We start from the raw sequence: 14,081 nt of genomic DNA, 5'->3' as shown, positions 1-14,081 counted from the left end.
TTTCCTTTACTAGCTAATTGTAAACTTAGCTTAACCATGTTGTTCCGCCAGGCTGGGCTATCAATATAAAGATTTTAATTGGTTTTAAATTGGGTTTTTAAATTCGGGGTTTTATAAATTGGGCCTACTATTTAATAATTTTAATTATTTTTAAATATTGTCTGTCTTTGTGTTTTTAATTAGGCTGTACACCGCCCTGAGTACTTCGGGAGAAGGGCGGTATAGAAATAAAATAAATAAATAAATAAATAAATTAACATTACAGGCAATTATCTTCAAGTTTGTTACTGTCTGATTACTTTTGACCAAATCTCTTAGTCTGTGCCATAGCAGGTGGTCTTGGGTGAGCCTGGAAAAACTAAGGACCAGAACATGGATGAAATGCTATCCAGAATTCTCAGTGTTAGGGAAGGAAAAAGAAAGCCTAAGAAGTCCATGGGAAATCATTTCCATATTATGAAATCATAGACACATGTATGGGGACTCATTAGCAAATCAGTCTGTCTTGAGAGAGTATGCTAACCCACATGTAAGTTAAACAACAATTGATTGAATTATTATAGAATACAGGGCACTTGCATTCTCAACATATTGCCAACATTGAAAAAACAGTTTTGGGCTGTATTTGTATGTTATATAGTATTTTAAGAGAAATAATCAAAGCCATTAAAAAGCTAAAGTTAGAATACTTTGTGGACATGGGATGCGACACCCAGAAAAATACGGCATCCTTCACTTAATCCTCCAGGGAAAGATTGAAGGAAAACAAGGTCCAAGCAGAAGAAGATCATGGCTTCAAAACTTTAGGGACTGGTTTGGACAAAACTCAGCAGCACTTCATACGGCTGTTAACAAAAATAGGATTGCCAACATGATCGCCAACGTCCGATGACAGATATGGCACAAGAAGAAGAATATAATATTTTGCCAGGGTTAACTGAAATATACTTTACTCAACTTATTTTTTATAATTTACCCATATATGAACTAACCTCACAATCAAGGTCCCCACAACACACATCTAAAATATGGCTATTAATCTCTTTGTGGTCCAGTGTAGGCAATAATTAATAAATTAGTGGTCCGTTTAAACAAGGACATGTATATAAAATCCCATCAATATTTTAAAAAATGCAATTATTTGGCAAAGGAAAAAATTTACACCTAAAAACTTTGTTTAGTCAATTCATAACAACTGAGTTATTTTGATCTTCTTTTAGATATTTTGTTACTGAATCACTTTATGCCAGCCATTTTTTAAACCTAATCTAACTCTGTGTTGTTTAATACTGATCGCATTCCTACCCAAGTGTATTTACTTAAGATTAGCAAACATAATGTGGTCACTTTTCTGAAAAAAATGAATAAACCCAGCCTTTCTCACAGAGTTATGAAGAAAGACAGGAGGAAGTAGCACTATGTGCTTGTACATATTTCCTTCTTTTTTTTTTGGAAAAGTTTTTCAGTTTTATTTCTTATACACCTAATATAAAATGTACATTTTCTTATACATAATTAATCCTACATATACATGTTTTCCTTAAAGAAAGCATTAAAGTAAGGCATTTTAATTACATTCGGAGTTGCTCTTCTATCCTTTCTTCCCTCATTTCGCAACAACCCTTCTTCTTCTTCTCCTTTTTCCCTTCCCTCCCTCCTCTCCTCCTTTTTCTTCCCTCCTCTCCTACCTCATCCTACTTCCCCTTCCTTTCCCCCACTCCTCTCTTCTTTTCCCCCTACTCACCTTCTCTCCTTCTCTTATCCCCTACCCTTCCTTCCTCTCCTTTTCCCTTTCTTCCATTCCTCTCCCTCCCTCTCCTCTTCCTACCCTCTACTCCTCTCTCCTTTCTATCTTCTTTGCAGTGGAATATTCTCCTTGTTTGGTCATATATATGGACATATTTCCTATAGAAAAGGCAGTATTGAATATATTCAATCACCAGGCTGTTGTGCGAACCCAACCAATGTGTTTGATTTATGTTTTAATGTGAAATTAAATTATGTTATGCAAAGGCAGTCACTGAGAGTTCATCTCCAGGGTCTAACACTACCAGAAAAGACAGGTGTTCATCATGAATAAGAATGTCGTAAGAGTATAACTATAATAGTTAATGCTGTTGAAACAGATGCTGCAAGGGAATTCCTGATTGGGCTTGAATTTTATTACTGCATACACCACTTCTGGAATGAGTCCCTCTTGCCAGGGCTTTCAATGGAAGTGCCTCCAAACCAGTTCTCTTTTTCACTATGGAAAAAAAAATCCTCCTAAACTCTTATCACTATCATGGGCACATCTGTTACTCCTTTGGAATAAAAACTACTCCACCCTCAACCCCAAGCCACACACCACAATTGCTTGTGTCTAAATACTGTTGAGTCCATGGGAAACATATCTCTGCCTTTACCCTCATACATTTATTTCCCAGACTTTTCCCCTCGCACAAGCACACATACTAACATTCTAATTCAGGCTGTATTTGCACAACACATGTCCCTATGATCAATTGAATCAATTTTTTTATTCATTCATTTTCCTAAAGTTAAAGCTAACCAAGAATTGTTATAACCTTAAACACAAATCTCCATCTGCCTAAATCCACAATCAATTATTTCAAATTCTCACCCACCCCCAACAGCATATTTTAGGTAGGACGTATATTTGGCAGCTGTTAGTGTTAAACAATTGGTTAATAATAGTTTTGTGACACGGAAAATCTGTACAGGAAATGAATTCCTTTACCATCAAAGGAACAATCCAAACTTAGCTGCACAAAACAGTTTTATTTCATAGACTAATGTACTTCTAGCATGACCTATTGATAATTTTTCAAACTCTGTATGTTTGGTTCAGCATATCCCTCAACCTATGGGCATCTGTGACATATGACTGAAAACTGCAAGTGGTAAACATGGCATTGCTGTCGCCTTTATAAGGGCTGACCGACTCTGATTCTCCTACCCAAACACCACTGTTTGCACCCAATTCCAAACATAGCTCTACTGCTACATATAGGTGTTATAATAATGTATAGGGTATGTGTACTGGACCACATATTAATGTATAGAATACAAAAGAATCAGAAGGAACCATGGAGGTCTTCTAGTCCAAACAGGAGACCCTATACCAGTGCTGGCAAACCTTTAACTTACTGAGTGCCAAACCAGAATGTGCTTTGCACCCCGCCCATGCTTGCGTGCCATCCGCGGTAATGCGCGGCTTCTCCCCACATGCTGTGCGTGCAACTGTACCATCTGCACATGTGCAGTTTTACGCATGCGCACTAGCTCACACTGCACATGCAACTGCACCATATGCACATGTGCACAGCTTTTGTGTGCGCAGTGCATATGCACAAACGCTGTCTGCGCATGCGTGCACAATCTCACGCGCATGCACAAACACATGCGCATGCGTAGGAGAGCTCCAAAGACCAGCTGAATTGCACGCATGCGCACCAGAGGCCTAAACACCAGCTGGGGCGCGCGCGCATATGCAGTTTCAGGTGAGCTTGGCGACGGCTCGTGTGCCCAGAAAAATGGCTCTGCCTGCTACTTCCTGCATGCATGCCATAGGTTCGCCAACATGGCCCTATACCATTCCTGAGAAATGTCTATCCAATCTCTTCTTAAAAGCTTTAAAGGAGCACCCACAACTTCTGAAAGCCAGTTGCTCCACTAATTGTTCTGTCAGGAAATTTCTCCTGAATAGAATAGAATAGAATAGAATAGAATAGAATAGAATAGAATAGAATAGAACAGAACAGAACAGAACAGAACAGAACAGAACAGAACAGAATAGAATATTTTATTGGCCAAATGAGATTAGACACACAAGGAATTTGTCTTGGTGCATACGCTCTCAGTGTACATAAAAGAAAAGATACGTTCATCACGAATCACACAGTCATAGGGTACAAATAAGCAATCGGGAAACAATATCAATATAAATCATAAGGAACAAACAACAGGTAATTCTAGGCTGGCTCTCTCCTTGATAAGTTTCCACCCAATACTTCTTGTCCTGCCCTCAGGTGCTTTGGAGAATACTTTGGAGAATAGATTGCCCCCCTCTTCTTTGTGACTGCCTGTCAAATATTGGAGGGCTGCTATCATGTTATCCCTAGCCCTTCTTTTTGTTAGACTAAACATGCTCAGTTCCTGCAACTGTTCATTGTATGTTTCAATCTCCAGCCCCACAATCATCTTTGTTGCTCTTTTCTGTACTCTTTCCAGAGTCTCAACATCTTTTTTTGTATCATGTTTTATTTAAAACATTTAGGTACATGAAGACAGGTATTTTCAAACCATGGGTTTATCTTCGTGTACAAAATTAATTATTTCTCTAAAGTTACAGCCAAGAAATATACATCTTGATTTTAATACTTTTTAATCCATATATCATAGTTCTGAATCTTTGCAGTACAATTGCCAATTGAGAACTTCAAAGATGTTTTTTTTTTTTCTTCAAAAGGCAACTGGACTGTTTTTCCTTGAGGAAGAAGAAAATATTTCTCTTCACATCCAAGCAGCTTTATCAGTCCTGATGAAGTTTATCAGTTCTTCCTAAACAAATAATGAAGCTTTTTGGATGAGAAGCGAAATGTTTTCTTCTACCTCAAGGAAAAAACAGTCCAATTTCCTTTTAGAAAAAAAAAGCATATTTGAGACAACTCGGACCTAGATGACTGAGAATCTCCACAGACATTTTGCCAACTGCACACTTGCAGGGTCAGGAGCAAAATCTAGAGCAGGTTTTGTTAACGTTTTCATTTTTCTGCAGAAGCCTAATTGGTTTTAAAAATTAAAAAAAAACTGCTCCCCACCACCTCCACCAATGTTTTTACAAGCCTTAAATGTTTCTGACCCATAATTTGAGAATTCCTGTATCAAGGCACAATTCCAGTGTTAAGTGTGTAGATGTGGATGATGTCCAGTGGATTTATGAGTTGTCATTTGAGAAGGCTAACTAAGATTCTATTTCAGTGTTGACCAAGCATTAAAAGTGGCCATAAAAAAATAGCATTTCTAAAAACCCAAACCCAAAGCTTTTTTTCGCCCTATAGATGAACTGTGATAGAACTCACTTTAGACAAAGCATTTCTTCTTGATCCTGGATGCACTATGGACAGTATACTACCTTTATTACCAGCAATCACGCATTTCAGTCCTGGTGAGAGAATCATACCTCAACTTCACGAAATGCATACAGGTAGTCCTCAACTTATAACCATTCATTTGAAGAGCGTTGGTGGCACAGCGGACTAAAATGCTGTTAAAGTAGCACTTAGCTGCCAGCTGCCTGCAATTACTGCGAATTCAAATCTTACCAGGCTCAAGGTTGACTCAGCCTTCCATCCTTCCGAGGTAGGTAAAATGAGGACCCGGATTGTGGGGGCAATAAGGTGACTTTGTATAGAAAGAACACCGCTTAGGGGGGGCCGAAAGCCCTACTAAGTAGGTATATACAAAAAGTATGAAGGCTATTGCTTAACACATTGTAAGCCGCCCTGAGTCTCCGGAGAAGGGCGGCATATAAGTCGAACCAATAAATAAATAAATTTAGTGACCAAAGTTACAACAGTACTGAAAATGTGTCTTATGGACTGTTTTTCACACTTACAACTGTTGTGTGATCAAACTTCGGATACTTAGCAAATGGTTCAAATTTATGACAGTTGCAGTGTCCTTGGGATCACCTTTTCTGACATTTTAACAAGCAATGTTGACGGGGAAGTCAGATTCACTTAACAACTGTGTGACTAACTGCAGTGATTCACTCAACAACTGTGCAAGAAAGATCATAAAATGGCACAAAACTAATATAACTGTTTTGCTTAGTAACAGATGTTTTTGGCTGAATTGTGGTCCTATGTCGAAGAATACCAGTGTTTGCGAACCTGGAGAACCTCCCTACCATATGCTCACCATCTAAGGCCAACCCTTGGCTTTACCTTAGGCAAGACTATTTAACAGATCAATATCTTATTCTGTATGTGTTCAGAAGGGGGAAAAACATTTGCATCTTATTGATTGACAAATTTTACAGCCACCAAAATTCCAATGTTGTAACAAACCTGCAAGTGTTGAACAGGTTCAGCAAAGGCGATACCTTTCTTAAGTATTCCTTCAGAAAGCATAACATCCTGGGTTACCTCTGCACTAGATCAGATGGATGCTGTGGCTTTAATTATTACATTAAGAATTCTACAGGTGAATTTCGGTACCTGTGTTAAGGTGTTCCAGGGGCAGAATGCTAGAATTGAAACTGGATAAATAAAACATGCTTTAACTCCAAATCTCATAAAAAGCCTATGCAATACACTACCATTTAATACATTGCAATCCCTACCTGCCTCACATTTTACGCCATAAGAGCCCCTCCCCTCCGCCTCTTTTCCTAAATTGGGAGCTATTCAGAACTCCTTTGTCTCGGCACCCAAAGGTCGTTATTCGTTTTATTCTATTTATGGCTCTCATCAGCAATTTTGGACAGGTAGCAGACCGAACACCAATAGGGGAAGCAATCGTCAATAGAGATAATGTGCATAAATGGGCTGGAAAAGGGAAAAAACAAGGAGCTTTATCTTTGCAAACCTTCCCTTTCTAATCCTGCAGCTGACCCAGCGATGTGATCCGCGGGCATGGAAACTTGTTCTCCCCACGTTTCTTCTCCCTCGTTCACAGCCTCCTGTTCCGAGGAGCTTTTGCCCACCTTGCCCCGGTTCTGCCCTCCTTACCCGTTCCTGTGAATTCCCGACGTATCGGCTTCACCGTGGCACGAGGAGCCCAAATCCAGGCTCTCGGGCTATTTGCAAGCGTGGCCACGTTGCATCAGCCAGCCCTCAGGGCGGGAAGGGGCGAGGCGGAACCAGGCCCAATCCCCGCTCCTGCCTCGCGCTATGGGGAGGCGCGTCCTTTCCAGTCATATCAACGAAGCTCCTGTTTTTTAAAGGCGGAGGGGGAGACGATCCGGGTCCTACATTTGAAGTTTGCTAAGGGGCAGAAAGATGTAGAAACAGCTTCTGCCACTACAAGAATATAGTAACAGAGTTGGAAGGGAACTTGGAGGACTTCTAGTCCAACCTCCTGCTCAGACAGGAAACCCTAATACCATCTCAGACAAATGGTTGTCTGATCTTTTCTTAAAAACTTCCAGTGTTGGAGCATCCACAACTTTTGGAGGCAAGTCCTTCCACTGTTCTAACTGTCAGGAAATTTCTCCTTAGTTCTAGGTTGCTTCTCTTCTTGATTAGTTTCCGTCCATTGCTTCTTGTCCTGCCTTCAGGTGCTTTGGAGAATAGCTTGACTCCCTCTTCTTTGTGGCAAACATTAAGATATTGGAACACTGTTATGTCACCTCTAGCCCCTCTTTTCATTAAACTAGACATACCCAATTCCAGCAACTGTTCTTTTATGTTTTAGCCTCCAGTCCCCTAATCATCTTTGTTGCTCTTCTCTGCACTCTTTCGAGAGTCTCTACATCTTTTTTACATCGTGGCGACCAAAACTGGATTCAGTATTCCAAGTGTGGCCTTACCAGGGCATTATAAAGTGGTATTAACACTTTTTTTTTTTGCTTTAATTTATATGCTGCCCTTCTCCGGAGACTCAGGGCAGCTTACAATGCGTTAAGCAATAGCCTTCATACTTTTGTATATTTATACAAAGTCAGCTTATTACCCCCACAATCTGGGTCCTCATTTCACCTACCTTTGAAAGGATGGAAGGCTGAGTCAACCTTGAGCCTGGTGAGATTCGAACTTGCAGTAATTGCAAGCAGCAGATGTTAATAACAGTGCTTTAGTCCATTGTACTACAGGCTCCATGTGACTTCATGTGATCTTGATTCTAATTTATTTAACTGTCATTTCTTTTTGTCTTCTTGTCCTTTTTAATATATCAAAAGTATACAAAGTGGAAAAAAAGGAAAACTAATTTTAAAAAGAAACATATGAATTTAGAAGAGCTGTTTCAAAATGTTCATGTAGCCCAGAGTTATTTATTACACAAAAAGTGGTCTTACCAAGTTGTTATAAAGTGGTGGATGTTGCTTGTAGTTTAGAGTGTAAAGGTGCTCCACTTATGACCACAATTGAGCCCAACATTTCTGTTGCTAAGTGAGACAGTTAAGTGAGTTTTGCTTTATTTTATGACTTTTCTTGCCATACTTGTTAAGTGAATCACTGCAGTTGTTCAAGTAATAACACAGTTATGTGAATCTGGCTTCCCCATTGACTCAGACTCATTGATTCAGAAGGTCGCAAAAGGTGATCAAATGATCCCAGGACATTTCAACTGCCATATATATGAATCAGTTGCCAAGCATCTGAATTTTGATCATGCGACCATAGGGATGCTGCAATGGTTGCACGTATGAAAAATGGTCAAAAGTCTCTTTCTTCAGTGCCGCTTTGCGCACTTTGTGTACTTTGTGTCCTATTCATGCTAACCTGCGTCTCCTCCCCGTGTGCTGCGCATGCAACCACACTGTCTGTGCACAGCGTTTGTGTGCACCCCCATGCACTGCACATGCAAGCACACCATCTGCACATGCACACGGCTTTTGTGCAGCTCCCCCATGCACTGTGTGCAATCACACCATCTGAGCATGCATGAAAGCACAGCATCTGCGCATGCACATGGTTTTCACGTGTGCAATGCACATGTGCGAATGCCATCTATGCATGCGTGCTGCATGCAAATATTGATGCGCAGGCGCAAATGTGCGCACCTGCACAGAAGAGCTCCGAAGACCAACTGTGTCCCCTGAACTGTGAGCATGCACACTGGAGGCCTGAACACCAGCTGGGGCGCGCGCATGCTCAGCTGCAGGTGAGTTGGATGACAGTTCGTGTGCCCGGAAAGATGGCTCTGCGTGCCACCTTGGCCCTGCATGCCATCACGGGATTAGAGGATATGAAAGGCTACCAGATCTGGGCTGCAAACAACTTGACAAACACTAGATCCGGCCCACGGGGTGCTTAAATGTGGCCCATGGGGCTGAAAACGCCCCCCGGCGACCTATGTTCGGCCGTCAGGCTGCTCTAGGGGCCGAAAATGGCCTGCACATGCCCCCTCCCCCATGGCCCATTTTGGCCAGCAGAGGCACTGTGGGCCTGTCCTTTGTTATTTCCAGGCTGGCCCCACGGGCCACATTTAAGCATCCCGTGGGCCGGATCCAGCCCACGGGCCTTGAGTTTGGCACCCCTGATGTAGTGAGTCACAAGGTAGCGAACACCAAGAAGTTCTAACTTCTGCGTTGAGTACCAACAAAAGATGAGAACCAGGACAAAATTTTCACATCTAAATGTGTTGAGTACCAAATTCGATGAGTTTTAAAGCAGTTGAGTACTAAGGTACCATTGTAATTAATGGCCTCTGCACAGTCAGATGATTCATTCAACTACAGGCATCTGTTTTCTCAGAGGCTTTTTTTAAAACATAGATGAAAGAAAATGAGAAAGGGGAAGCAGAAAAAAAAGAGGAAAAGAAATATACTATTTTGAAAGTAGTGGAAGTGAAAAATCAGCACTTCCTAGTATGAAACTAACAATGGAATCCAACTGTCATTGTATATATCGTGGTACTATATTAAGGAAAATTATTTCATTCATACATTTTGTTAGTATAACATTAGGAAGCCGGAAAAAAAAATATTTTTTTCCCAAATTTCCTTATAAGGAGAATTAGGTTTACGAGGCAAATTTCTTGGTAATTGAATCACATTTATAAAATTAACTGAGTTAGCTAGGTATGCACAACCCAACTGAGTTAGTTGGGTTAACAATATGTAAGAAATGATCAGGCTAAGACACAGGGAGGGGTTAAATGCGTCATTAGTTTGGAGACCCTTCAATCCCACAAGAGATTAATGTCCAGCCTTCCTTGATTCCATTGACTCTTATCTACTGGCAATTTGCTTTGACTGTTAGTAGTTCAGATTAAACCTGTACTCATTTGAACAACCTTGGTTCTTGATTTCTTGTACCTGACACAGTAGTTAGGTTAATGTGTTGCAAAAACCTGATGATTAAAAAAATTATATAAAGTATGAACTATATCATAATGAATATAGCCAATTGTAGCTAACTGAAAGCCATTATTTAAAAAATAGGCGGCCCAGTTCCTGAGCTGTTGCACATAAGAATCAAAGATAAAAAATAACTTTTTTAATTTGTAAGATACTAATGCTAACATCCATTTGACACTAATAAATCAAATAAAAAATATTAAACTTGTATGCCACCTGACTCTTAACAATTCTGGGCAGCTCACAACAATCCAAAAAAAGTACAATAAAATCACTGAAGATGTACTGATTATGTTACCTAGTTTGGTGATGAAACGTCTGCAGTAAACCTACCAAGTTCAGAGTGTACCAATAAATACAATAAAATCAGTAAAACATTTTATGTTTAAGTTGTAAATGTTACAGTGCATTGTAAACCAAACAAATCCCCTTATGATTCAGGATAGGATTGAGCAATCTTTCACCGAGGTGGGAGGCTATACTTCCTCTTTCTGTCTTGCTTAGAGGTCAGATGAGGCATGAATTTGTGACCCTGGAATGTGGAAATGTGGAAAACTCCAGTTTTTAAAATTCCTTTTTTAGCATGGGGAACAATTTAAGGGGACAACTTTATGTACAACATATGGTCTCTATTCTGCATCCAGCCCTATGAGTAGGCCATGTTGAGTCCAAAGTCACCCCAATGATTGAGGATGGACTGAAAACCCAAGTCTTGCCATTCCGAATCCAGTGACAACACTCACTCATTTTGCCTGTTACTTTATTCTGTATGTACCATCATACTGGACATTCTTTTAACTAAACTAAATCAGCTAGTGGTACCTGAACACACTTGTAAATGGATCACAAGCTTCCTATCAGACAGGAAGCAGCAAGTGAAGCTAAGCAGAATCACATCAGATACCTGTACAATTAGCACAGGGCCCCCCCAAGGATGTGTGCTTTCTCCACTTCTCTCTTTATACCAATGACTGCATCTCAAACGATCCATCTATTAAACTACTGAAGTTTGCAGATGATACAACAGTAATTGGTCTCATTCGAGACAACGATGAATCCGCATACAGACGGGAGGTTGAACAACTAGCCTTGTGGTGTGACCGGAACAATCGAACTGAACACATTCAAAACCGTAGAAATGGTGGTAGACTTTAGGAGAAACCCATACTACCACCTCTTACAATACTAGACAACACAGTATCAACAGTAGAGACCTTCAAGTTTCTAGGTTCTATCATATCTCAAGACCTAAAATGGACACCTAACATCAAAAACGTTATCAAAAAAGCACAACAAATAATGTTCTTTCTGCGCCAACTCAGGAAGCTCAAACTGCCCAAGGAGCTGCTGATACAGTTCTACAGAGGAACTATTGAGTCTGTCATCTGCACCCCCTATAACTGTCTGGTTCGGTTCTGCAACCCAACAAGACAGACACAGACTTCAAAGGATAATTAGAACTGCAGAAAAAACAATTACTATTAACCTGCCTTCCACTGAGGACCTGTATACTGCACGAGTGAAAAAGAGGGCTGTGAAAATATTTACAGACCCCTCACATCCTGGACATAAACTGTTTTAACTCCTACCCTCAAAATGACGCTGTAGAGCACTGCACGCCAGAACAACTAGACACAAGAACAGTTTTTTTCCCAAACACCATCACTGCTAAACAAATAATTCCCTCAAACTGTCAAACTATTTACTAAGGCTGCATTACTATTGCTATTGGTCTTCTCATTGTTCCTGTCACCCATCTTCTCCCTCTTGTGACTGTATGACCGTAAGCTGTTGCTTATTTTGTTGTTGTTAGTCGGGAAGTTGTGTCATATACATCCTGATCCCATGGACAACGTTCCTCCAGGCCTTCCTGTCCTCTACAATCCCCCAGAGTCCATTTAAGCTCACACCTACTGCTTCAGTGACTCCATCCATCCACCTCATTCTCTGTTGTCCCCTTCTTCTTTTGCCCTCAATGTTTCCCAGCATTAGGTTCTTCTCCAGTGAGTCCTTCCTTCTCATTAGATGGCCAAAGTATTTGAGTTTCATCTTCAGGATTTGGCCTTCTAAAGAGCAGTCAGGGTTGATCTCCTCTAGGACTGACTGGTTTGATCGCCTTGCAGTTTGTTGCTTATAGTCTTGCGATTTATATTGATATTGTTTCCTAGTTTCCTAGATTTGATTGCTTATTGTACCATATGACTGTCACTGGGTGTTGTGCTTTGTGATTCTTGACAAGTGTATCTTGTTTTTTTATGTACATTGAGAGCATATGCACCAAAGACAAATTCCTTGTGTGTCCAATCACACTTGGCCAATACAGAATTCTATTCTAAAGAATTCTATGTACAGTAGCAAATTATGCTTCTGTCAGCCAAGAGAGAAGCAATCAAACATGGTACAGGTAGACCTCAAGTTACAACCATTCGTTTAATGGCCATTCTAAGTTATAATGGCACTGAAAAAAATGATGTATGACTGTTTTTCACACTTAGATGACCATTGCAGCATTCCAGTGGCCATGCGATCAAAGTTTGGATGCTTGGCAACTGGCATGTATTTATGATGATTGCGATATCCCAAAATCCCTTTGGTGACCATTGTGGTGATTCCCCTGACTTAATTTAATTTACTTAAGAATGGTCGTAAAATGAGCACAACTCACTTAATAACTCTCTTGCTTAGCAACAGAAATGTTGGGCTCAATTGTGGTAATGAATCAAGGATTACCTATAATTACAATTAGACACTTATCTATTCAGTTCCGTGTCTATGTTTGTTTTCACTTTTAATCACTCTGCTCTTAGTGTCACATTAGATGAAAAACAGAACAAGATCTAGTTTTCATACCTCTGCTTTGGTTTCTCTAAGGGTACAAAGTTATACTATAAATTATTATATATTGTTATATTATATATATATTGTATTCTATATTCTATATTATAGATATAAATTAAATAATTTTGAATACACGCAAATGGATCATTGCTTGCTTAGTAGAGCCATAAACTAACGACTGTATCTTCACAATATGAATTTGCCATAGTTTACTATACAACGTAAAATATGATTTAACCATAATTGTCAATTAGCCCTGTCAATTGTCAATTAGTCAATTAATTATCTTTTGATTATCCTAATGCTACTCAAGATCAGATGCAGATTTGTTCTTGCATATAAAACCAGGAGAAAAAATGGTTGTTGTTGTGGAGAAATAGGACAAAAGTGTGTTAGATATGAGTTATATAGTTGAAATATTTGTAAAAAAAAAAAAAAAAGGTGGGATACAAATAAATAAATAAATAAAAAACCTGTTTGGGATTATACAATACTTGGGATAAACACATGTCTGTTATCTGACAAAAATTAAAAATAAACACACGCAAAAATAATTAAATAAAAATAATAAACCAATAAATAAATAAAATGCAAATTTAATCATTAAAAAGAAATAAATACATTAAAACGAAAAAAAATAAACCTTAAAGGGCAGACTCGATGGATCACTGGGTCTTTTTCAGCCCTCAGTTTTCTGTTGTTTTTTTAAAAATAATTTTTATTAAAGTTTTTTTTAAAAAAACAAAAAGAGATATTAACACTTTCTTCTTTTCAACAGTTTCACATTGGTGATCCATCCTTATACATTCTCTCTCTTATCTTAGTATATCTTTTATACATATATTTCTAATATATCATATATATACCATTATATTATTCTAATTGTTTTATTTACATTTGACATAAACGTGTACACAATTTCCTTTCCATAATTTTTATTTCTTCCCGTTTGTTCCTAGATTTCTCCACCTAATTCAACCGGTATTTAGTCTTCCCTTGTCCTTTTTTCCCTTTTCCTCCAACTATTTCTACCATCTCTCCCAGACTAGGTAATACTCTGTTTCCTCTTTTTCTTGTATCTCCTTCGTGAGCTTATCCATTTCTGCACACTCCATAATTTTTCTGATCACATTGTCTTCTGATGGTGTATTGTTATTGTTATTTTTCCAGTTCTGGGCGTAAACTATTTGTGCTGCTGTAATTATGCGAATGA

The 14,081-nt window shown here is 39.2% G+C and overlaps 1 protein-coding gene across 2 annotated transcripts in view; it reads right to left on the bottom strand.

Moving 5' to 3' along the window:
* SLC6A16 (solute carrier family 6 member 16) overlaps positions 1 to 7,092 on the bottom strand; it is a 53,750-nt gene extending 46,658 nt beyond the window's left edge. Inside the window, exon 1 of one of the 2 annotated variants that reach the window (XM_034423297.3) lies at positions 6,738 to 7,092. The gene's annotated coding sequence lies outside the window, so the exon portion shown is untranslated. Of the gene's footprint in view, positions 1 to 6,074; positions 6,267 to 6,737 lie in introns of those variants that run through there. The other variant, XM_087891880.1, reaches the window with a different exon arrangement.
* Positions 7,093 to 14,081: the final 6,989 nt, after the last annotated feature.

This window comes from Pantherophis guttatus, chromosome 4, assembly GCF_059756535.1.
Source record: "Pantherophis guttatus breed Tessera chromosome 4, ASM5975653v1, whole genome shotgun sequence".
Taxonomy (NCBI): Eukaryota; Metazoa; Chordata; class Lepidosauria; order Squamata; family Colubridae; genus Pantherophis; species Pantherophis guttatus.
The sequence above is the reverse complement of the archived record's forward strand: the minus strand, read 5'-3'. Positions and strand labels throughout refer to the sequence as shown.